Below are 22,916 nucleotides of genomic sequence, written 5' to 3' on the forward strand. Positions count from 1 at the left end.
GCTCCAAGTGCAACTATTGTTGAAGGGTCTTCAAAGAATAGATTACCAATTAAAAGGAGAGTGAGCTCTTAGTCTCACTTGGCCTGTGACTGAAAACACAACAATCCAACTCCACCACAACCTTCTGTCCCAAACAAGGCTCCAGAAATAGTTCACCAACAACAAGCGTCACTGGTACCAGCAGAAGACATGACACGGCTAAGAGCTTTCCATCTGCTGTCAGAGTCGCTTCAAAGACACCTGTCCACAGTCACACCTGCTAGAGCAGGTCTGGGAGACCATCACCAAGACAGAGTACTGGCCCTGAAATTCAAGGCTGTTTTAGAGGCAGCCAGTTTTAAAGGACACAGTCAAATGGGCGTGTACAAATACTGGTCGGTTTGTTGGAAAGCAGCAATGGCTTTTTTTTATAATCACTGAGATAGGATGCTCTAAAATAGAGGAAATCTCAAAATGTCTCTATGGAAGGTCCATTTACACTCTTTTAAATGCAGCACAGTGTGGATAAAACTGATACTCCTAGACCCCGGGAAATTGGTGCAACCCATTCGGGGACACATCATGACAAGATAAATTAAAAGCCATAAAGATGCCCAATTCAGGAAATTCTGCAGCCCCCTCTGAGGAAGTTGTGCCAAGGAAATGATTCTGCTTAAGAAAAATATGTATAGACACCTTGTTTACCAGGGCAAAAGTTTAAATATCTGGGTACATGGTTTACACAGGGTTGGAACTGACTCTCAACTCTACTGGTCATCTCAAAATAAATAACATTTTAAAATTATTTTAAAATCTAAAATAAGAAACCTAGGACAGACATAGTAGTGTAGGCCTTTAATCTCACCTTAAGGGAGGCAAAAAGAGGTAGGAGTATTGCCGTGAGTTTGTGACCAGCCTGAGACAACATAGTGAATTCCAGCCTGGCCTACAGGGAGACCATACCTCAAAAAAAGGGGGGGGGCTGAAGAGATGGTTTAGCAGTTAAGCACTTGCCTGTGAAGCCTAATGACTCCAGTTCGAGGCCAAATCCCCATGCTCCTAGTGCGGCACATGCATTTGGAGTTTGTTTGCAGTGGCTTGAGGCCCTGTCGTGCCCATTCTTTCTCCCTCCCCCACTCTTTCTCTGTCTGTTGCTCTCAAATAAATAAATAAATAAATAAAAACAAAAAAATAAACAAAAAAAGTCTTTAATCCCAGCACTTGACAGGCAGAGGGAAGAGGATCATTGTGAGTTCAAGGCCACCCTAAGACCCAACCTCAAAAAAAGAAAAGAAACAGGGCTGGAGAGATGGCTTAGTGGTTAAGGCACTTGCCTGCGAAGACAAGGACCCAGATTTGCTTCCCCAGGACTCACATAAACCAGATGTACAAGGTGGCACATGTGTCTGGAATTTGTTTACAGTGGATGAAGGTCCTGGCACACCCATTCATATTCATTCTCCCCCCCTCATCACGCCCGCTCGCGCTCTCTCTCTCTCTCTCTCTACCTGTTTCTCTCGCTGTGTCAAATCAATAAAATAGAATTTTAAAAGGAGCCCGTTGTTCATCATGAATGGATTGCCCAAAAATGAAAGGAAGGAAAAGAAAAGACAAAGCCAGTCATATGTAAAAGTTGGCACATGTATCTGGAGTTCTTTTGCTAGAGGCATGTCCATTCTCTCCTCCCTCTTTCTGTTTCTCTCTCCAAAAAATAAAATAAAATTTTTAAAAACAAAAAGAAAGAAACCTATGTCTAGGAGGGATGTGGCTCAGTAGTAAAGTACGTATCTAATACTGAGTTATGCCTGAGGCTCTGAATTCCATTCTTAGCAATGCAAAGGGGGAAAAAGGAGATGGAGGAGGAGGAAAGAAAAAAAGAACAAAAGAAAGAAAGAAAAAAGGAAGTAAAGAGACACAGAGAGAAAGAGAAGAGAGGAAGGAAGAAAAAGGAGAAAGCAGGAAATAGAGAGGATAGATGGGTCCAGGTCTCAATAAAACACTTGTGTATTCAATTTGCACTTTCAGATCTCTTTCCTTGGCATTGAGACAACCAAAACAACTAGGATCATTTTGATCCTTTTCCTGACAAACGGACATCAGACTCACTGTGTCTTGTGCCTGAGCCCTGAAGCAGCACAGCAAGCTGTAGCTCCTGCAGTCAGTCCTGAGAGGGTGGCCACTGACTGACAAGGAACTCTAATACCTGCAGAGAGGGGTATGCCCCCTTTACGTGCACAGCTAAAACAGGGGAGAAGAAAATGGCTGCCTTCAACATGGCCCCATTAACCCGGAGAATGCAGGTACAGAACCAGCCTATGAATCCAGGTTGGAGCTAACACCAAGCATGGCTGGTACACACGAGCTAATATAACACATCCACAGGAAACCTCTACAAAGCAAAGCTGCCAAGACCAGCACTTGGACAGATTGCTTAGGCTCCTGAGTTGACCACTTCATGTGCCAAACAGAGGTAAGGGCAGCCTTGTAGGGTTGTTGAAAGAGTCAAATTAGACAACATGTATGAAATGCCAGGTCACATTAAGTGCTCAATAAATATCAGCTACTACTACTGCCGAGCCAGTGCTTTAAGAATGTACCTGCATGCAGGCTATCACTGAAGGGAATTTCTCGCAGTGGGCATTTACAGTTCCACATGCAGGGAGGCACGATGCAAGTCCTATGTGAGGCCATTCCTATTCCCACTTTATAGCGTAGTTCCTTAAACATGGGCTCCAAAACTCCAATACCACTTTTCCACAACACCTCTGAAAGCCAAACTCTTTAATGCATGAGATTTTTTAAGTTACTGACATTTTCCTGATCCTGAAAGTTATCATACACCCTTAATTATCCCATCCCACACAGTAATCCACAGATTGCCAAACACAAATTTGCACTACTGTTTTAGCTAATAAACAGCATGCATTTTCCCACTTTGACAACAAATAATTGGTTATAAGAACAAAACTAGACTTTTCTGCAATTTAAATAAAGTTCTATTTAGATTTTCCTTTAGAGAACATATTTTAGCTACTTGAGCACAGATAAAATGTTGCAGGCCAGAAAAGAGTTCTCTTATAGAACAAAACTGGGATATATTTCTGTAAGGCCTACACAGATGGCCTCTAGCTTGTGGTCCAGGGAACTACAAGACACATGAGGACACCTGGTCAGAGCCAGGCGCCACCCTCTGGTGCCCTAAGCCCCTCCAAGGTGGCAGAACACGGAGAGCTACGGTCTCCTACATAGGCATGTGGTGGATGCACTCATCTCTGGGCTTCCAAGAGCTCACAAAAATAAAAATGTATGTTTTTTCCACTCCAAGTCCATGGACTTCTGTGAATTTACCACCTGGGGGCCTTAGGTTAAGTAAGACCTTTCTCTATGGAATGACCCAGAACTTTATACTACATTAGATGGTTACAAGAGAGACTAGGCCTCTTTCAAAACAGAGAGGTTCTGAATTTCTGCAACTGTAAGGATGGAAAGCCATAAGAAGTCTGACCTAGGGAGCACCCAGGCCTCTGCTAGGCCCCTGCTTAATGATGCTATTTCTTTTGGCCAGGCCTCACTCACAGTGAGAGTGTAGATGGGCAGAGATTCTTGGCTCAGCCTTACTCTTTCACATAGCTGGACAGCCATATAACAGGAAAGCCCCAAGCAGCCGGTCCCAGAAACCAGTCTTGAATGGTTCCAGCCAAGCCAGTATCCTAGGAACACATTTACAACTTAAACTTTTAGTCCAAACAAAAATCAGAAGGGTGAGCTGAAGAAGAGATGGCTCAACAGTTAACGTGTTTGCCTGCAAAGTCTAACAACGCCAGTTCAATTCCCCACCTATTCTCTCTAGCTGTTTGTTGCTCTTCTACCTCTCTCTGCTTGCAAATAAATAAATGATATATTTTTAAACCATTTTTTTAATTAGAAAGATGACTTTTCTTTAAAAGACTGTCAGAAATCTAGCCAGGTATGGTAGCACATACATGCAGTGCCAACACCCAGGAGCGTTGTTTGACAGCTGCCTTAGCAAACCAGAGATAAGAGGGAAAGAGACAAAGAAAGAGACAGAGAAAAAGAGAATATGTATTAGACATCTGCAGATCAAAATGGAAGGCAGCTCTTTTAGCAACTAAACTAGCAACGCCTCACTGCAGATCAAAACAGAACTCATCTGTAACAAAAAGGCATGGACTGAAAAGGATATTATGTACTCAACCCCCCCCAAAAAAAAGCACGTTTGCATACAGTTATTCTGAATTAACAAAATGCAATAATCATTCCCATACATTCCCATAAATCGATGCGATGATGCCCTCTAACCTATGTTTTTTGGGGGACAGTTGACTTCTAAGTTGTTCCTCACTCCCACCGGCCCTTCATCCCCATCCTCAAAAGCTTTCATTATTGGAGGGTGAAGAAAAAAAGAAATCAGCTGCTGGCTTTAACTATGATCTTATATGCACTCAAGAGAAGACAGATTACGAAAGAATCTTCGATCAACAGGCCACTGGAGTTAAAAGGGGCCTTTAAGTTGTTTCCCAAGCCACTTTCTAAGCCAACTCCTGGCCCACCCACCCCTGAAACTTCTCACAGCATTGGTCAGGACAACTGTGGCTCAAACGCTGGGTGGTTATAGCAGAATCAAGCCAGTCTGCCTCACATCGATGGAGGGGCTAGGTCTCAACACCAGATTGAGACATCTGTGTGGAGCTATTCCCACCCACGGATTCCACAGGCACTGTGTGGAACAAAGGACACCCATAATTCAAGGCTGCATGACAGGCCACAACCCACCTACTTTGACCAGGGGATTTGCCCAAGAGCTACCAGACCATCCCAAAACAAAACCACCAGAAACACTTGCAAGTAGAGATTTGCTAAAAGGTTTATGACTTGGATGAACTGAATAAATGTCTATGGTGTGTCTAGGTGTCCCTCTGTGGTGGTTTGAATAGATGTGTTCCAATTGATTCAGGGGTTTATTAAAAGCTTGTAATTTGAATCTCCAGCCGCCTGGCTGGAGGAGGTCTCACTGGGCAGATCCCAGGGTCCAACCCTAAGGTGTGGGGATGGTTTTGGAATTCCAGTCTAAAGATATGCAAACTGCTTGAACTTTGCCTAGAGTTCCAGAAGTGGGCTTGTTTGCTTTTTGGAGGTAGCTTTTTCTCTCTGCTTGGTCCTGTGAAAGCAGGCCAGCTTCTTCTGCTATTATGGAACTTCCCCTGAACCTATAAGCTTTAAATAAATCCCTTCCTCCTCCCATAAACTGTGTTTGGTCTGGAGGTTCATCTCAGTGATGTGAGGCTGATTGCTACATTCTCTCTTCCTTGAAACAAAGCCACTAAGCTGGCGGAGACCTTTCCACAGATGGGCTCTCAGCTGTCCCTCTAGTTTCTCCCTTTACTGCAATTCTGAGGCCATCAAACTGAAGGCCAGCTGTCTAGAAAGCAAAGGAAGGCATTTGGGTTCATACATAGGGAGCCAGACACTCAGAAGGAGCTACCCAAGAAGAGGAAGTTAGTGTGAGAAGGGAAATCAGAATGGAAGTCTTTGCATGGAGTCTTAGGACTTAACTCCACCAGTGAGAAAGGGGTGTACACAGCAGGGTAGGATGTCCCACATGGAGGGGAGGGAAGGGGAAAAGAGGACATTTCCAACTTCAAAATCTATCAGAGTCACCGGGAAACTTGTCCAACGGGAACCATTCCAAACCCACTGGTCTAAGAGATTTGAGTTAGGTCTCAATCAGGTCTTGGGAATTTGCATTTCTCCATATCCCAGGTCCACATTCTAGAAATACCATGTTGAAGCACCACCCTTTTACTTCCACCACAGAACTAAGGGGCTGGGCTATTAGACCTTCTACCTCCACCCCTTGGAGTACACACCACCACCCACACAGAATTCCAAACAGCAATCTCAGACCCAACCCCTCTGAAGGGGAAACAGATCTCTCAGCTCCATAAGTGACTTTTTTCCAAAGACCAGGGAGGGAAAGAAGGAAAAAGATCAACATTAGAGGGGAGAAACTTTAAATATTGCCTCAACCCAGTGACCAAGATCAAGGTAACAATGGAAAGCCATGCTGATAGTGAGTGTGTACCTGATATGAAGGAACTTCGCCTCTGGTCATAATCCCAGTCTGATCATGAGGAAAACATCTAACAATTCTCAAGTAAGGGAAAATCAACAAAGCACCTGGCCAGTGTTCCTCATGTCCAGACCAGAGGAGCTAAGGTAACACAAGGATTAAATGCACTGTGGGATTCTGGGACAGGAGAAAGACATTAGCACAGATTCCATAAATCCAAACACATCATAGGCTTTTGTCAGCAATAGCTCTCTATCAGCTATGACTAATGTCCCACCATAATGTCAGATGATGAAGTTCGGGAAAGGTGGATGCTGACTACATGAGAGGTCACTGGGCTAGCTGGAACTTTTCAGCAAATATAAAGCTATTTTAAAGGCTTATCTAAAAATATTCATGCAGACAGATGTGGTGACACACTTTAATTCCAGGACTCAGGAGGCTGAAGGAGGATTTCCAGTTAGAAGCCAACTCGGCCTACACAGCAAGTTGTGTTACATGTTATGAAAAATTTACATAGTGTCCAATAGTTAACTTAGAATAATAAACTGTACTTTGGTAGTTAGTAAATAATTGTTGTCAAGAAAACGAGAGGTCTGGGAGTATAGCTCAGTGAGTGGGACCTTTGCCTAACATGCTAGAGGTCCTGAACTTGATTCCCAACATTGAAAATTTAAGAAAGAAGAAAAGCATGCCTATTAGTTAGCTTAACATACCAGAAAGAGGTTTTTAACATGGCTGAAATCAGGTAGAAGTTTTGTTCTTTAAAGAGAGAACAAACAGAACTGAAGAGGTGCTTTAGCGGTTAAAGGTGCTTGCTTACAAAGCCAGATGGCAGGGTTTGATTCCCTAAGTACCTACATAAAGCCAGATGCACAACGTGGTACATGTGATTGGAGTCTGTTTGTAGTCCCAAGGGGTCCTGGTGTGCCCATTCTCTTCCCTTCACCCTCTTCCTCTCTTGCAAATAAAAATATTTGAGAAAAAAAAAAGCGCTGGGCGTGGTGGTGCACACCTTTAATCCCAGCACTCCAGAGGCAGAGGTAAAAGGATTGCTGTGAGTTCAAGGCCACCCTGAGACTCCATAGTGAATTCCAGGTCAGCCTGGGCTAGAGTGAGACCCTACCTCGAACCATCCCCCCCAAAAAAGAGAACATATTATATCCTCTGTTTGTGATTATGTAAAATGATAAACACACTTCATGGTCTTGAACCTTTCAATGAAACTGAACAGGGACTTACTTGGCTCAGCAAATTCTCTCCTTCTCAATGTCCAACAATCATGAATCTAAGCATTATTTTACTTTTAAAATTGCATCACAAACCTCGTATCTCAAATTAAACTTGTCTTACTCTCAAATTAAGTTCATGAGAACTAGTAAGCATTAATTACAGTTTATCATTAATTAATTAATCATAGTAGTTCACAAAACCATTTTCCACTAATCCACATCACCGAACACTAAAGGACATGCAGACTGCTTCTGAAGGAATCAGGAGACTCACTCGTTACAAGTGTACTAGTTTGGAAAACTAGCATTAATTTATTCTCAGATGCTAAACAGCTTAAACATAAATTCTGACATCTGTCCACCTTTGGAAAATAGTTATGTAATGTCTTACTGTCAAAACACCTCTCTAGGGGATAGGGAGACGGCCCAAAGGTTCAAGACACTTGCTTGCAAAGCCTGCAAGCCCAGGTTCAATTCCCAGCTACCCACATGAATCCAGACAGGTATTTATTTGCAGTGGCAAGAGACTCTGACACAGCCATACACACATATAAATAAATAAACAATAATTAACAAGCAATCTTTTTTTTAAGCAAAGCACCTTTATGCTCCAAGCAACGTATTGAGAAACAGCAGTAGAAAACGGCGTGTTTAAAAATACAAAAATGGCATCACTGAGCCCCTGGGTGCAACCCCCAGTACAAAGAGAAGAATCTGGGAGTACAAAATAGTTTATGTTTCAAGGCAAAAACATTCCAAATTAGGCCAAGGTGAAATAAAACAAATCAAAAAAAAAAAAATGACTGCAGAGGACTGATACCCTATCCATCACTAATCCAGGAAAAGCTGCAATTTAGTTAAACATTCTCTAGATTAAAATGTGAGGGTATAATGCATTTATGCCATTACCAACCAATACAGGGAATCAAAAATGGCTGTGCTAAACCGGGCATGGTCGGGAGGCACAGGTAGGAGGATCGTGGTGAGTTTGAGGCCACCCTGAGACTCCATAGTGAATTCCAGGTCAGCCTGGGCTACAGTGAGACCCTACCTCAAAAAACCAAAAAAAAAAAATAGCTGTGCTACCTGAGGCCAGCATCCCAGTAAAGCAGCAGTAGGAAGTTCTAATTCTTTAAGGACTAAACACCTTAAGTAAATAAGCAACAGACAAGTACAGTTCGCATTTTCTGAAAGGACAGGCTGGCTGACCCCAAAATCAAGTGTTCCTCCATGCAAGCAGCTGGTCTGATGGAGGGTGCTTGCCCCTGCTGTGGCTGCTACCAAGCTTCACAACTGACACCGGGAATGTCTCTGCTCCAGGAGCTCCAATGCACTGAAGTTTCTGAGGAACTTGTAAAAAGCACTCTAACCTTCTCCAAAGAACAAGAAATAAAATTTAACCAGGGTTTGGGTGGGCAGGTGAGGGGTGACTTCCTATAGTGTTTTCTCCAACACAACATATTAGGAACAGTGGCTTTATATACTCGTTATCAGGATCAGAGTTGACTGTGGACACAGAAAAACTCTAGGCTGCTTTACAACCTCCCTGAGGCCAGATCTTAGTCAGGAACCCATTGCCCCTGGCACACAGCTGATATCAATTAAGTATTAATTGAATGAACACAATGTAGTTAAAATACAATCCTGACAGCAGTTCATCCATGGGCAAAATCAGGATTTTGAGTACAGCTTTGTCAGCCACACACATCCACACTCCAGCACAAATAACAGCAACCTATATTGGCTCCATAAGTCACTTAACCCATGCCACTTCTCAGGGAGCACTCTCTCTAATCATCAAAGAACTGTATCATTCCTGACTTGGCAAAGTCACAGCTATAAGAGGGCTTAAAGAACAACAGTGGCCCTTTGTTTCACAGGGCAAGACAGGTGACAAGAGAGGGTAAAAATAACTTCTATAATTAGCTAAATCAGCAACAGAAGAAAACTACATCTCTACTCATCAAAGAAATCAAGATTTCTGAAGTTCAAATTTAGATGAACCATTATTCAAGTTCAGGATCATAGAATTTACTACAGCTCCCATTACAATGAAGAGTCAAGAAGCCCCTGACTAAAGGCAGCCACTTTACCGGAGGAAGAAACTGCAATCAAGTCACTGCAAAGTCATAATGGACAGGAAAGTCTGCAGCTTTCGGTTTGGGCACCACCACCCAGCCTATGCCCACCCCAGCCTATGCATATGCTGCCGAACTCTCCCCAAAGCCCCTCACAATTGGTATGCTTATAAGCCTGCCCTGAACCCTAGTGAACTATACTGTTCTTATCTACAAAATGGCCAAATCACAACACTGGTCTCCTTCCATCAGATTGGAAGAATGAAATACTAAAAGCCCACAAGTAACAAAAGGTTACATACGCTGTTTAATAGCTTGCAACTTCAGACCGGTCCATTCTGCCCCAAGAGGTCTTTCTCTGTTCACCTGAAAAGACGGATTATACTGTTAAAGACCTCAAGAAGCTTGAAAATTCACAAAATGCTGACTTTGTAGTTATCCTAGTAACCGCAACAGGAAGGGAGGTGATAAGAAACAACACAGTCAAAAAAGGAAGAGCGTCAGAACAGGAAAGAATTGACCAAACAGATCACTATAAAGCCAAGGAAATTTGCAAGTGCCAGGCCTCTGCATCTCTAGGTCTTACCTACTAGATCAAGCACGAGCCTATTTACAAAAAAAAAAAAAAGCTTCAGACAGAAACATCGTATTCTAGGCTGGCTAATAGGTAGTTTTGCAGACATTGGGAGTCAGCAACTAACAGGCAAATGAGAATTTTTCCTTGCCTTCGTAAGGTCTAATTTGTGGTTGTTTTTTTTTCTCTCCGCTGAAGAGCATAAGAAACGTACACAGGATATAGAACAATCAAAAGCAAACATATGTGCCCAGCTCAAAATTTATCAGGCTGAACAGAATAGGAAAAACTTTAGGAATATCAAAAATCACCAATGTAAGGCTTCTAAGAAAACAGGTGCCTTTGACTAGACTAAACTCACCAAATCTGTTGACTATTTGAAGTTACTGATATATGTCCCCTCCATCCCTCCGATGTTAGTGGGCATTCTAAGGTAAGTATACTTTAATCACATCTCAGCCAAGATTTCCTACAAAAATCAGCTACCTAGGAAACTATGTAGATGTTACAAATATACTGAATTAGAAATTTTAAAAAGCAGTATATGGCACACTTAAACCTAACATCACTGTGGGCAATAAACAGTTCTATCATTTACAAAGTATCTCCTTTACACACTGAACTGCAGAGATGTACAAATGGTATTTAGTGGTTCTAAAAATATTATCACTTCCACTATGTTAATTAACATGGAAGAAGGAAACTGATCTCCAAAAAGCAACTGTGTAACATACACTGTCACTGACTTAAAACATTTGCTAGGCAAAGCAACATTCACTTATCTCAAGGGCCCTACACAAGACAGGACAGGACAGGACAGGACAGGACAGGACAGGACAGGACAGGACAGGAGTCATGAGACTGACCTTCTGAGCTTGTTACTTTGCCATGGGGACCAGCCTATGTACTATAGGATGTGCAACAGCACCCTGCTTTGCACCGACTAAATGCTGGTACCTCACAGGCATGCCAATTAAAAGTGTCTCCAGACATTTCCTAATGTCCACATGGGCAAAACTGCCCCAGTTGAAAACCATTAATTTCTATATTCATGGGTGGAAGAAGTTCAAGTCTCAATCATGTTTTTCAAATATTAACCTTGAAAAAAGCATTGTGGGGCTGGAGAGATGGCTTAGCAGTTAAGCGCTTGCCTATGAAGCATGAGGACCCCGGTTCGAGACTCGATTCCCAATACAGAACCCAATACAGCCAGATGCAAAAGGGGGTGCACACATCTAGAGTTCATTTGCAGTGGCCAGAGGTCCTGGTGTGCCCATTCTCTCTTTATCTGCCTCTTTATCTGTCTGTCGCTCTCAAATAAAAAATTAAAATTAAAAAAAGCATTTTAAAGAAAAAAGTATTGTGGATTTACAAAGTAAACTGCTTCTGTTTCTTCATTCAAATCTAATAGATAATTAGATCCGAAGATGAATGAGCAGCTGCAGATTATTCTGCAATATGTTAAAAACATTATCTTCCTTAGTTGTGAGCCCCTTACCCACCAAGCCTATTCATAAACTGGATGTCCACTTATGCAGAGGACAGACTCAACTTCTTCCCAGGGTGCATGAGCACATCAGGTGCCTGGCCCCATCACTAAAAAAAGCATCACTAGACCTGATTCATGGATGATTAAGTATGCAAGACAAGGTTCCCAAGAAAGCTTCAAAATAAAGATTACAACAGCTGAGGGTCCCATCCCTTCACATCTAGTTTTTTGATGATGCCATCATTAATTTAAAGTTACTCCTAGATCTTGTCCCTGGCTCTTGTCTACTAAACCCCACATCACAGACCTCATAAAGACAGCAGGAGTCAGGACGGAGCGCTTCAACTGAATGGACAAAAATGTTGTACAGTAAAGCGAGGAAGGTCCTACAGAGATATGACAAACACATAAACAGGGGAAGCACGAGTGTAGGTAAGAGGCCACATAGAAGACAGGCTAATTATCAGATATGATAAAGAATAGAGAGAGGCCATACAAACCCCATACTAATGGGAAAAAATGGGAAAATCCAAGAGTATGCAAAACAAAAATGAGCAGAAAGGAAAAATCTGGTTTTCTATCTTGCTAGACCCTGCTAAGTTCATTTCTTTTTAAAAAGTCATTTGAATGATAATTATTCACCCTTATCAAGTTTCTGGGAACTTTCTAGGACTTCCTGAATCCCATGTTATTTCTTGCAACACAACAACAACAAAAAAAAAAAAAAGACGATGACGACATCTCTTAAGAAGCTTGTGGTTTTTATGTCTATGTCCCCAACTGGCTTCTATCACTCAGAGCAGTAGAAAAGAGCAGTTTGTCACCAACTCTGACTACCCCTCTCACACAGAGACTTGATATAAGCTTTTAAAGAGATTATCCTCAAAACGGACACAGCTGGAGAGAAGGAGAGAGAGAAACACAGCAAAATGCTCTCCTCTTTCATAGCCAGACTCCTAGGTGACATAATTAAAGTATCTGTTGACTTGAAGACATACGTAAATAGCCAAAACTCATACGTTATTAAGCTGAAGCACATCCTTAAGAGAAAAACCAGTGAGTGCATGGGCAGACTTTATCCTCCAAGAGAGCCACAGGCACCTGTCTGTACCATTTATTTATTTGTTTGTTTGTTTGTTTGTTTGTTTGTTTATTTATTTATTTATTTATTTCCCACCTGCTCAGAGACAACTTCACACCCAAAGATGGCCCCAACATACTCCAAACAATGATGGCTAGGTTTAGGATGGCCCAGCACAGACAAAACTCTCTTGGAATGGCAGCCAATATCACAGTTCCCATAGGGACTTTGTAGCAGCTGCTTCCAAAAATGCAAATTGAGAAGACAACCTGGCCTTTGGTGATGGGAGATGATGCCAAAGCTGTGTGGGAATTCTTCAATTCCTTAACAAGTGTCCTTAGGACACAAGGGAACGGGTTGGTAGGGTGGGCTCCAGAGCTGCAGCAAGCCTGCACGTGCCCGCCTTTGTGTGACCAGTGTGACCCAGAACGACACCACCACACCAGAGAACAGGAGAAAGGGGCATGCCAACAATTTGAAGGTTGGAGACCAAAAGGAAGGAGAAAAGACCCCTGATTCCTTGGTCGTCACTGGGGTAGAGAGGAGGTGGGTCCATCACAGAGCTGCTTCCAAAGAAACATATCCATCATACAAGGCAAGCCACCCATGAGTTACCATGCGGTTAATAAGTTGCACACATCTAATGTGAAAGTGTGCAATCTGAAATCATTTCCCACCAACATAAGGTCACACGTGGAAAATTTTACCCTTGACTTCGTGTGATGAGTTGCAGTCAAAACACAGGTAAACTGTACTGGATAAATTTCTTTCCAACTAAATATATAAGGAGTACATGAAGCATATGTGAACTTCATGGCTAGTCTTGGGGCCCATCCCCACAATACCTCAAGTTTTCAGATAAAGGAAACTCAACAAGCACAAAAGAAAAGCCTTCCCACATTTGTATGACAAGTCCCTCCAGCAGAGATCCTTAAAGCCTGATGCCTGTCCCAAAACAGGCACCCTGAGAATTCATTGGAACAGTCAATTCGCAGGCTCCATCCCAGACTTCTGCATCAGATGCCCGAGTGGGACCATCCCTTTGGAGGACACTGATGCTCACTTAAGAGGTGGAGTTTAGAAGGACAGATGCGGCAGCCTGGGGGCAATGGAGAGCATCCAGAGCAACCGTATGGCTAACCTTAAATGGTCACTGTGGGCCATTATTTACTGTGTCCTTCCAAAGTCAAGAGGATATCTAAGCTCCACTCCCTAACCAATGATTTTTCTATTAACGTTTCTCAAATATTAATCATCATAAAAGTTTATGCTCTATTTTATGCACTTCCAGACACAATGTGGCCTACCTTAGAGAGTGAGGTGGTCAGATTTGAGCTCCAGACCTGTCACTGACTAGCTGTGGACCTAAGATAGCCAACCACTTCCCTTCCTTTCCTTTCCAGGATAAAAGCAAACAGTGCCATGCTCAAGTGTGGTGAAAGTAAGTATATTGTGTATAACATGCTTAGAATGCCTGGTGTATGTGTCTAAATGTGAGGGGGAAAGCCAATGATTACTCAAAAGGATACAATTTTTAGCTTCTCTGCTTACGGGTCAAAACAGTGTAAAATTTGGCCATTTAGCCTCTAGAATTGAAAACACATCTGCAAAAAAAAATGTAAACTACTATGCATAAGGCATTTTGATTAAATGTTCACTTTTAACCAACTCTGATTTCAGTATTCTAAAGGTGGTTTAACAAATGACATAAATTATTCCTTATAGTCGGGCGTGGTGGCACACACCTTTAATCCCAGCACTCGGGAGGCAGAGGTAGGAGGACCACCGTGAGTTCAAGGCCATCCTGAGACTACAGAGTTAATTCCATGTCAGCCTCAGCTAGAGTGAGACCCTATCTCAAAAAAATTTTTAAAAATTATTCCTTATAAATCTTATAAATTATACCTTCCTCAGAAAAACAATCATAATTCTACCATTGTCCTCCTGAATTTTTCCAACTATCTTAGCTATCTTTTTATCTCTTAAATTTGAAAATGCAGGCTGAATGATTCTCAAAGTATTCAAAGTATGTAGACATGCATTTCCTAAAACTGCAGTCACTCAGCTACTAACCATCCGAAATGGACCCAGAAGTGAGATGCTGCAAATGTACAATGTGTGCTGGATCTAGTAACTTCAAGGAAGTAAAAGAATTATGATGGCACATTATGTTACATGTTGATTTTACACACAAATCAAACTACGAGATTTGTTAGGTGAAGGAAAATATGCGCTTATTTTTTTTTTTTTAGTTTTCTTTTTGTGTATTTATATGATGGGTATGCATGCATATGTATGTCTGTATGTGTGTATGTATATGCATATGTATGTGCACAAATGTATATCTGCACTCGTGTATTGAAGCCAGAGACTGCTGTCAGGTATCTCATTCGAATGCTGTCTTGTCACTGAGATAGCATCTCTCTCTCACTTGAGCTTGCTGTTTGGCTAGTCCACCCAGCCAGCTTGCCCCAAGGACTCCCTTCCTGAGTACTGGTGTTACCATGTCCACTCATTACTCATGTGGGTACATGTGGGTACTGGAGGCCTAAACCCTCATCCTCATTCTTGCATAACAAGTACTTTACTGACTTAGCCATCACCCCAGCCTACTCTTTCCCTATGTTTGATGTGGTCACAAGCACATTTGAATGCTATTATATGTGGGCTTTGCATTGGTGGCTGGCATGGTATTTCAATGGATCTCTACCACTCCTGACAAATGATGGCTTCAAGGGGCACTTACAAGGAGACTCTCCATGTAAAAAAAAAAAAAAAAAAAAAAAAAAAAACCACACACACACACGCACACCCACTCACACACCATTTTCTGAAGACAATCACTTTTCCCACAAGGGAGAGCCAGGCTTCTGCTGAGTTTTATACAATGCCATGACAGTGCAACAAGACCACTGCTGTAAGGACACATGTGAGAAAGCTGACCAGACTGTTGTTTCAGTCACTATCAGCAAACTGCTGCACAGTGTGTTGCCACAGACTACTGTAGAAGGGAATGGGGACTCAGAAGCCAGGAGTAGCTAGAACAGGAACACCTAACCAGAATTAGCCTATGTGAGAGAAAGGGTTTGTTGGGGGGGGGGGGGGGATTTCATCACGGTGGGGAAAGCATGGCAGAAGCAGATACCTAAGCATCACATCTCCACAGCAGCAGGGAGGAAGTGAGAGAGCAAATATGCTTCCTGAGTGCAGCAAGTAGGACTGAGCTAGAACCACCCTAAAGTCCACTCCTAGCAACACACTTCCATTAGCCTGGCTCCATCCGCCAAAGGCTCCACCAACTGGAGAGAAGTATGAGGCTTAATTGCAAACATATGAAGCTACAGAGGTCATTTTACATGCAGATACCACTAGCTGTTTTGATGTCCAAGTTTAAAACAAATGTAGAGCAAAGCTCCAGAGTAGACGATCTTGGGGAGGCAAAATTAATAAGGCTGATAACTGTATTTGGGAGGAAAGGGAAATTTCAAGAAGAATGGGTTGACTGATGAAGAAGGAAAGAGGCAAACCAGGAGATGGCACCATTTGGGACACTTGGACTTTTAAAAATGATCTTGAAGAAAATGATTAATTTGAGTGAATGAATGAATGAATGAACTGAAAAAATGAACAAAGGAGCCACATACTTATTTGGATATAGAGAACTGCAGTGAGGGAAGGACCCCTGCCTTGTATGGACACCAAAAACAATACAGACAGGCCTTGGCCAGAAACACAAAGAGCTCACTGTGCCCTGCATCAAACACCACCATGCACAGCCCAGGAGGAACACTGTCATCCCCTTCCTGAGGCTTGTTCACCACAATGGCAGGCCCTCCCCTCAGTTTGCTCCTCAGCAAGAGTCAGCAAACGCTTTCCTTCCCATGCCAAACAAACCTACCCTGCCTCTGATGCTTTTGGAGTTTATCACATTCCTCACAAAGCAGAACACACAAACCACAGCAAGAGCCCACAACCAAGGACAGGCATCCCTAATAGACTGGGTCAAGACTTTTGTCTCAACTGCTCTGCTTAACCTTATAGGCCAGTGCCAACGCTTCTTCCTTGCCATAGGACTTGATGGCTACAATCAAAGCTGATTGTCCTTCCTCACTTCTGACTCTTCTGAAGCAGTCCCAGGCAGGTGTCCTCAGATACAACAGATTTCACACCTGGCCAGTGAAAGCAAAAGCACATCCTAAACTCAGCCTTGTTTGAGAGCACAGAGTTATACACTGTTATGGATGTAACTGTGTCCCAAATTCATATTTTAACACCCACTAACAATATAACTGCCCCTCAGTAATACAGGAGATTAGTTTCAGAAACACTGAGAGTACCAAAATCCTCAGATGTTCAAACCCCTTATATAAATAACATTGTACACAGTGTTTGTATATCACTTACATAGTTCTCTCATATACTCTAAGTCATTTCTAGATTATTCATAGATCTAACACAATGTAAATGGTATTTATATTGAATAGGGGGTTAATTGCCAAAAAGAACCCATACATTTCTACAGATATGTACTTTTGGTGTGGTTATGTGTGTATATGTTTGGTGTGTGTGTGTGTGTGTGTGTGTGTGTGTGTGTGTGTGCATGCGCGCACAGGTGCACGCATGTCACAGTATGCATGTGGGGGTCATTGACACTCCCTTTACCTGCCTCACCTCAAGCTGCTCATCTTTCAAGAATCAACTGCCACACAGAATCTGCTCCCATCAAGGTCTGTACACACCTGAGTCATGGCAAGGTACACACCCAAGAGTTAGGATACTGCTCCACCCAGTGATATTCTGGCTGCATCTATTGCCTACTTAGTAATGACAAGGCTCTGAGTAGAAGGTCTCAAAGCCAAAGTTAAGTTCAGTAATCCTTGGTATTATACCCAAACCCATCTTCTCATACAGACATATGGCTCAGACTCATGCTATTTAGACCACTAAATATGGCAGTTGTGAAAACTACATTATAAACTATAAATAGAATTAATATCTAATTTCATTATGGCAGCTTATGTCTGCCAACAATGGTTGGTAAATGCATCTGTTTTCCAAAGCTGTCTTTGAAAATATATATATATTGTAGAGCTGCAGAGATGGCTTAGGATTTAAGGCATTTGCCTGCAAAGCCAAAGGATCCCGGTTCCACTCTCCAGGACCCATGTAAGCCAGATGCAAAAGGGGGCGCAAGCATCTGGAGTTCGTTTGCAGTGGCTGGAGGCCCTGGCATGCTCATTCTCTCTCTCCCTTCCTCCCTCCATCCTTATCTCTCTCAAATAAATAAATAAAATACATTTTTAAAATATTGTTCGTGTGTGTGTGTGTGTGTGTGTGTGTGTGTGTATGTGTATATGTGTATATGTATGTAGCGAGTGAATTTCCTTTATCCAAAAGGCATAAGACCATAAACATTCAGACTTTGGAGTATGTGTATACACATACTAATATATGTATATGTCAGCATGAACTGGAAATGTAAGACAAACTGTGGTTGATCCTCTGGTAAGTTATTTATTGTTACCCTACTTCCTTCCACAACTTGGATTTGTAATTCTCTTAGAAAAGTAAGACCCAAGTCTAAACAAGAAATTCATTGGGTTCTTACATATTTTAAACATACAGCATGAATGTGATTTTATACAGTATATCTAGTGCATTGGAATTTTGACTGAAACTTGTCATATATGGTCAGGGGTAGAATTTTCTACTTAAGGCATTTTATTGGTGCTCAGGAAGCTTTCAATTTAATTTGAGAACACTTCAGATTAGGGATCCTCAGTCTGTGTAAGTATGTTTGCAGATTCTCTTCTTAAAAACATTACCAGTACAAAAAGCAAAAAGAGGGAGAATGACTCTAAATAACTAACGTCATAACAGCATAGCCAACGTTTCACACACAACTGTCATTTCTGGCTTATGTGGACAGACTCATCTCTACTGCCAAGTTCACCATGCAAACTTGGAGTGGGCAGCACATACCTACAATTGCAGCACTCTGGAGGATGGGTTAGGAGGATGGTGAGTGTGAAGCCAATCTACATTACACAGCAAGATCTGATCTCAAAAAATAAGAGTCAAAACTCCAGCCCACCAGTGGTTATGAGGATGGGTCTGTTGGACTGGCTGCAGACAAGGCAAGTGCACAAAAAGGGTTATACATGATTACCTTCAGGATGTGTACATACGAGGTAGATGAAACATAGGTGCACTTTATGATTCTGTTTTTAAGATTAGCTTCAGAACTACAAATGACTTATCTGACAGAGAAACTTACCAAATGGAGACGTCACCAGACCAAATTTCCCACCTATCTGGAAATCCAGGGACCAAACTATGCACATTGTGACCAAGGTTTAAACAGAAGTATAAGGATTCTGGAGCTCTCATTACCAACCCTCTGAAATAAACAGCCTCAGGTTGCTGCAAAGAACTTCCAAGTCAAGCACAGTTATGGAGGAAGTGATATTTATTGACACTTATGGATCCAGGGGAAGTTCCATAATGGCAGAAGTTGGCCCCCTCTTACAGGACCAAGCAGAGAGAGAAAAGCCACAAGCCACCACCAGCAAACAAGCACACTTAGAAACTCCAGGCAAAGCTCAAGCACTCTGCATATCTTTAGACTGAATTCCAGATCCACCCTTACACCCCTAGGATCTACCCACAGGGATACCTCCTCCAGCCAAGTGGCTGCAGATCTAAATTACAAACTTTAATAAAATCCTGAATATATCAGGGGCCATCCATTCAAACTACTACACCTTCCATAGGAAACAAACACCTGAACAACACAGACCAGAACCCAATATTGGTATATTTAATAAGTAGGTGTCATACATGAACTGAGTAGAAGGCAGTACACTAAGTAGCAATCCTTTCCAACCCTGGAGGGGCGGAGGGGATAGCTTGGGAAAAGATGAAAACAAACCATTGGGAAGAATGTCACAAATACCAAATGAAAGACACAAAGAAAATCCTGTGGAGATTCAAGGACAAAGTCATTGCCTCCTCTTTGGTAGGTTGGTAAGATGTGGGAAAGAAATGGCCATTGAGAAAGATGAAAACTCAAGACACCCAAAGATCCCAGGAAGGGGATGAGATTCCCTTTGGACTAGCTAGTCACAAAGAGGCTAGTCAGAGATAGAAAAGACCACTGTGGCCCTGCCATGACACTGCCATGTCACTCAAAAGAACTTTTGGGCTAGGAAATGGCTCAGCCGTTAAAGGCACTTGCTTGTAAGACCAGAAAGCCGGGGTTCAATTCCCCAGTACCCACACAGTGACATGCACAGTGACGCGTGTTTGCAGTGCAGGAAGCCCTGGCACGCGCATGTGTGCCAGCAGTCTCTCTGCTCTCACTCCTCCCTTGCTATACCTCACTCCCCCCCCCCACGCGTGCACTCTGGCAAATAATTTTGCAAACAACTTTTCTTAAAAGACTTTTTCCACTTCCACAGCCTGGAGGACTGAGACTCTTGAGACGGGAATGCTTTCATCATGTGTATGTGGGGGTGGGGGGAGAGACTGATGCACGTATGCACTGGGCTAAGAGTGTAACTTGCTAATACTGCTTTACCTTCAAAAATAAATATACTCTGGGATTATCCAAAGTGAAGTGTGGAAAAAAGTCTATTTTTTTAAATTACACTACTACAATGGCCTAAAGAAATGGCAAATTATTTCTAGTACTGCTGCACACCTTCAATAGCCTATTAAAAGGCTGTCGTGACTTCCTTGTGAGCTGCTTTATCTCGGGCATTTGACAGTACAAATGGTTATCCCTTTCTCACTCAGGTCCCTTGAAAGTACCCCAAAACATGTTTCCAACACTCATCTTAAACAACAGAAGCAATTTAGAAATGCCATTTGCAGTCTCTCTGGATGGGAAAACTTAATTTCCTAAGTCTCTGGGAGGAGTTGGTGGGAGTTTCCAGTTCATTTGTGTGAAAACTTAGTATACTAGTTTTCCCAAACATCACTCACCACCCTCCCCTGCAGCTCCAGCAAGCAATTTTGAGTTCTTCAGTCATAAAGCCTCATTTTTAATGTAAGAAAACCACTTCCATAAGCCCTGTCACCTCCCCTGCCCTCCCCCCAGTGCACACTGCAAGCCAGTCTGGGCATCTGGTAGCACGTGGGTCGCCACAGAGCAGCCCAACCTGGTCTTGCAAGGGGCGAATTAAGCTAACAAGTGTGGAGGCAAAGAAGCCCATGTTGCTCCATGCCACCTGTGGGCCTCCAGGCATTTTCAAGGGTTAATCATTCTGTGCACATACGAGACTGCCATAGGGTGGAACATGGATGGCAGCACATTCTCAGAGATGGAGAGCTGTTGTCTGTTGGAAATGCTCTGTACGCCCTGATGTACATTACAGACGTTGGGACTATGACAAAGTCAAACAGCACAAAAGACAGAAACAAAACTCCACCTGGAAACCAACCACAGGCACTTGGAATGCACCTTCTGCAGGCTCCCCCCTCCCCCCCCCCCCCGCCGTTTTAGAAGGGTCAGTCTCTCCACAGGTAGGGTCAGATGGACATGGACGGCAATGGAGTGGCTAGCTCCCATAAGGCAACTCTCCGCCCAGTTGAATACTTGCGGTGTGCATGATCAGCCTATCACATGCACAGCTAAGAAGCTCAGGACACTACAGGAAGTGAGCAGGGGCTGCTCACAGTTTGTAATTTCAGCCTGGGAATCACCAGGCCACTGGAAGCTTTTCGTTCTTCAATCAAAACTACACCCAACCTACCTAGAGAAGATAAACAGTAAGATACAGTAGGGTCGATCCTACGGTCACTACCTCATTAGGAAATCCCTGTCCCAAAAGTCTAAGAGACTACAACCAGATCCCATCTCCAGTGAACCACATTCTTCTTTCATGTGTCCACCGGCTGCCCTTCGCTTTATGTAAACTTCGTACATGCCTGAAAGTCCTGTTATTTATTCACCCGTTTTATCTATGAAAGCTTCATAAGTGAATTAAGGGAATGCTGGCAAACACAGTTTAGATCTGTTTTGATAACTTACAGCAGTCACCTCTAAGACTTGAAAAGCACTGTTGATAAGTATATCAAAAGCCTGAGCATGAAACACTTCCAGAGGAAATTCGTTGCTACTCAACTCCAGCAGAAAAGCCTGGACTTGGCTAGGCTCAAGAAAGGATTCCCCTACCTGAAGGTCTCCACAAGCCACACCCACTAGCCACAGGGTTAGATTTTTTTTGGGGGGGGAGTCAACTAAGGAGCAAGCCTGGGCACCTCCATCCCAGACTGGGGCCTACTTATCCCATGACACAGACATAATCTTGGCAGAATCCACTTTAAACCTGTTAACAGAATAAGCAAAGCCAAATTAAGAGGAAACTGTCGACCTACATGGACTGAAGCGGCGCAGCCAACCCCACTTAGGACCCTGCTTTGTCCCTGAAGCGCCTCACAATACTAGTGTAAGTCACGCCTGGTGTCCATTAGTCAGTGACCTGGCCCCAGCATCCCGCGCATACCCTCCAGGAGAACCTATTGTCTACAAATTAAGGCGTTTGGAACACCGAGCCCCTCTACACAATGCAATGTCAAGCTAACTGCACTCAGGAGAGTTACCGTCAGTGCATTAAAAGTCACCTAACAAATTCTTCCAGAACCACTTACTTAAATCGTCCAAAATAAGCCGGGAGGGGCAGAGCGGCTGGGAGAAACTTTGGTTCAGGTGGTTTTAAGTACTGCAAATGCAGGACAGGAAGCAGAGCCTAGAACCCTGCACAAAAGCGCCCTTCGCAAAGGCAAGGACCTCTTTTATGAGGTGTGACAGCAGCTTTGTGCGGGATCAAAAATAGTTCTAATAAATACATTAAGTTCTCCCAGGGCATCGTGGACTGCCGCATCTCCGGGCTAGGGACCTCCGAGCTCCTCTATTCTTCTCAGGCACACGCGCCCGGCGACACCGGCCAAAGCCCGGTCCCACGCACGCCCCGAGCTCCGCGTCCGCGCCGGCCCGCAGGCCCGGGGCCGCCCGCGCTCTCCGGAGTCCCGAGCGCCCGGGCCCCGCCGCCCGCGCCCCAGCCCGCGACCCGCGCGCGCCCTCGGGAGACCCCCCCACCCCCACGCGGCCCCGAAGTCGGGGGTTCGGGCACGCGGGCAGAGCAGCCCGGGGATGCCTGCGGCCGGCCGGGCAGCGGGAGACTCCCAGGCCGCGGCCGGCCGAGGGCACCGGCGGGGCGCGGACGGGACCCGCAGCCCCAACCCCGTGCCCGGCGCGCCCCGACCCGCGGAGCCTGCCTGCGCTCCCAACTCCCGCGAAGGGCCTCAAGTTTACGGCCCCCGCCCAGAGCCCGCGCCGCCGCGCTTACCTCGCCGCGGGCCGTCCGCCGAGGCCGGAGGGCAGCGGCG

The 22,916-nt window shown here is 43.8% G+C and overlaps 1 protein-coding gene across 3 annotated transcripts in view; it reads right to left on the reverse strand.

Moving 5' to 3' along the window:
* Nck2 (NCK adaptor protein 2) overlaps positions 1-22,916 on the reverse strand; it is a 153,741-nt gene extending 130,825 nt beyond the window's left edge. Inside the window, exons 1-2 of one of the 3 annotated variants that reach the window (XM_045148141.1) lie at positions 22,877-22,895; positions 9,683-9,746 (exon numbers count right to left, since the gene is read on the reverse strand). The gene's annotated coding sequence lies outside the window, so the exon portion shown is untranslated. Of the gene's footprint in view, positions 1-9,682; positions 9,747-22,876 lie in introns of all 3 variants that reach the window. The other 2 variants (XM_045148139.1, XM_045148140.1) reach the window with 2 other exon arrangements.

Source organism: Jaculus jaculus, chromosome 4, assembly GCF_020740685.1.
Source record: "Jaculus jaculus isolate mJacJac1 chromosome 4, mJacJac1.mat.Y.cur, whole genome shotgun sequence".
Taxonomy (NCBI): domain Eukaryota; kingdom Metazoa; phylum Chordata; class Mammalia; order Rodentia; family Dipodidae; genus Jaculus; species Jaculus jaculus.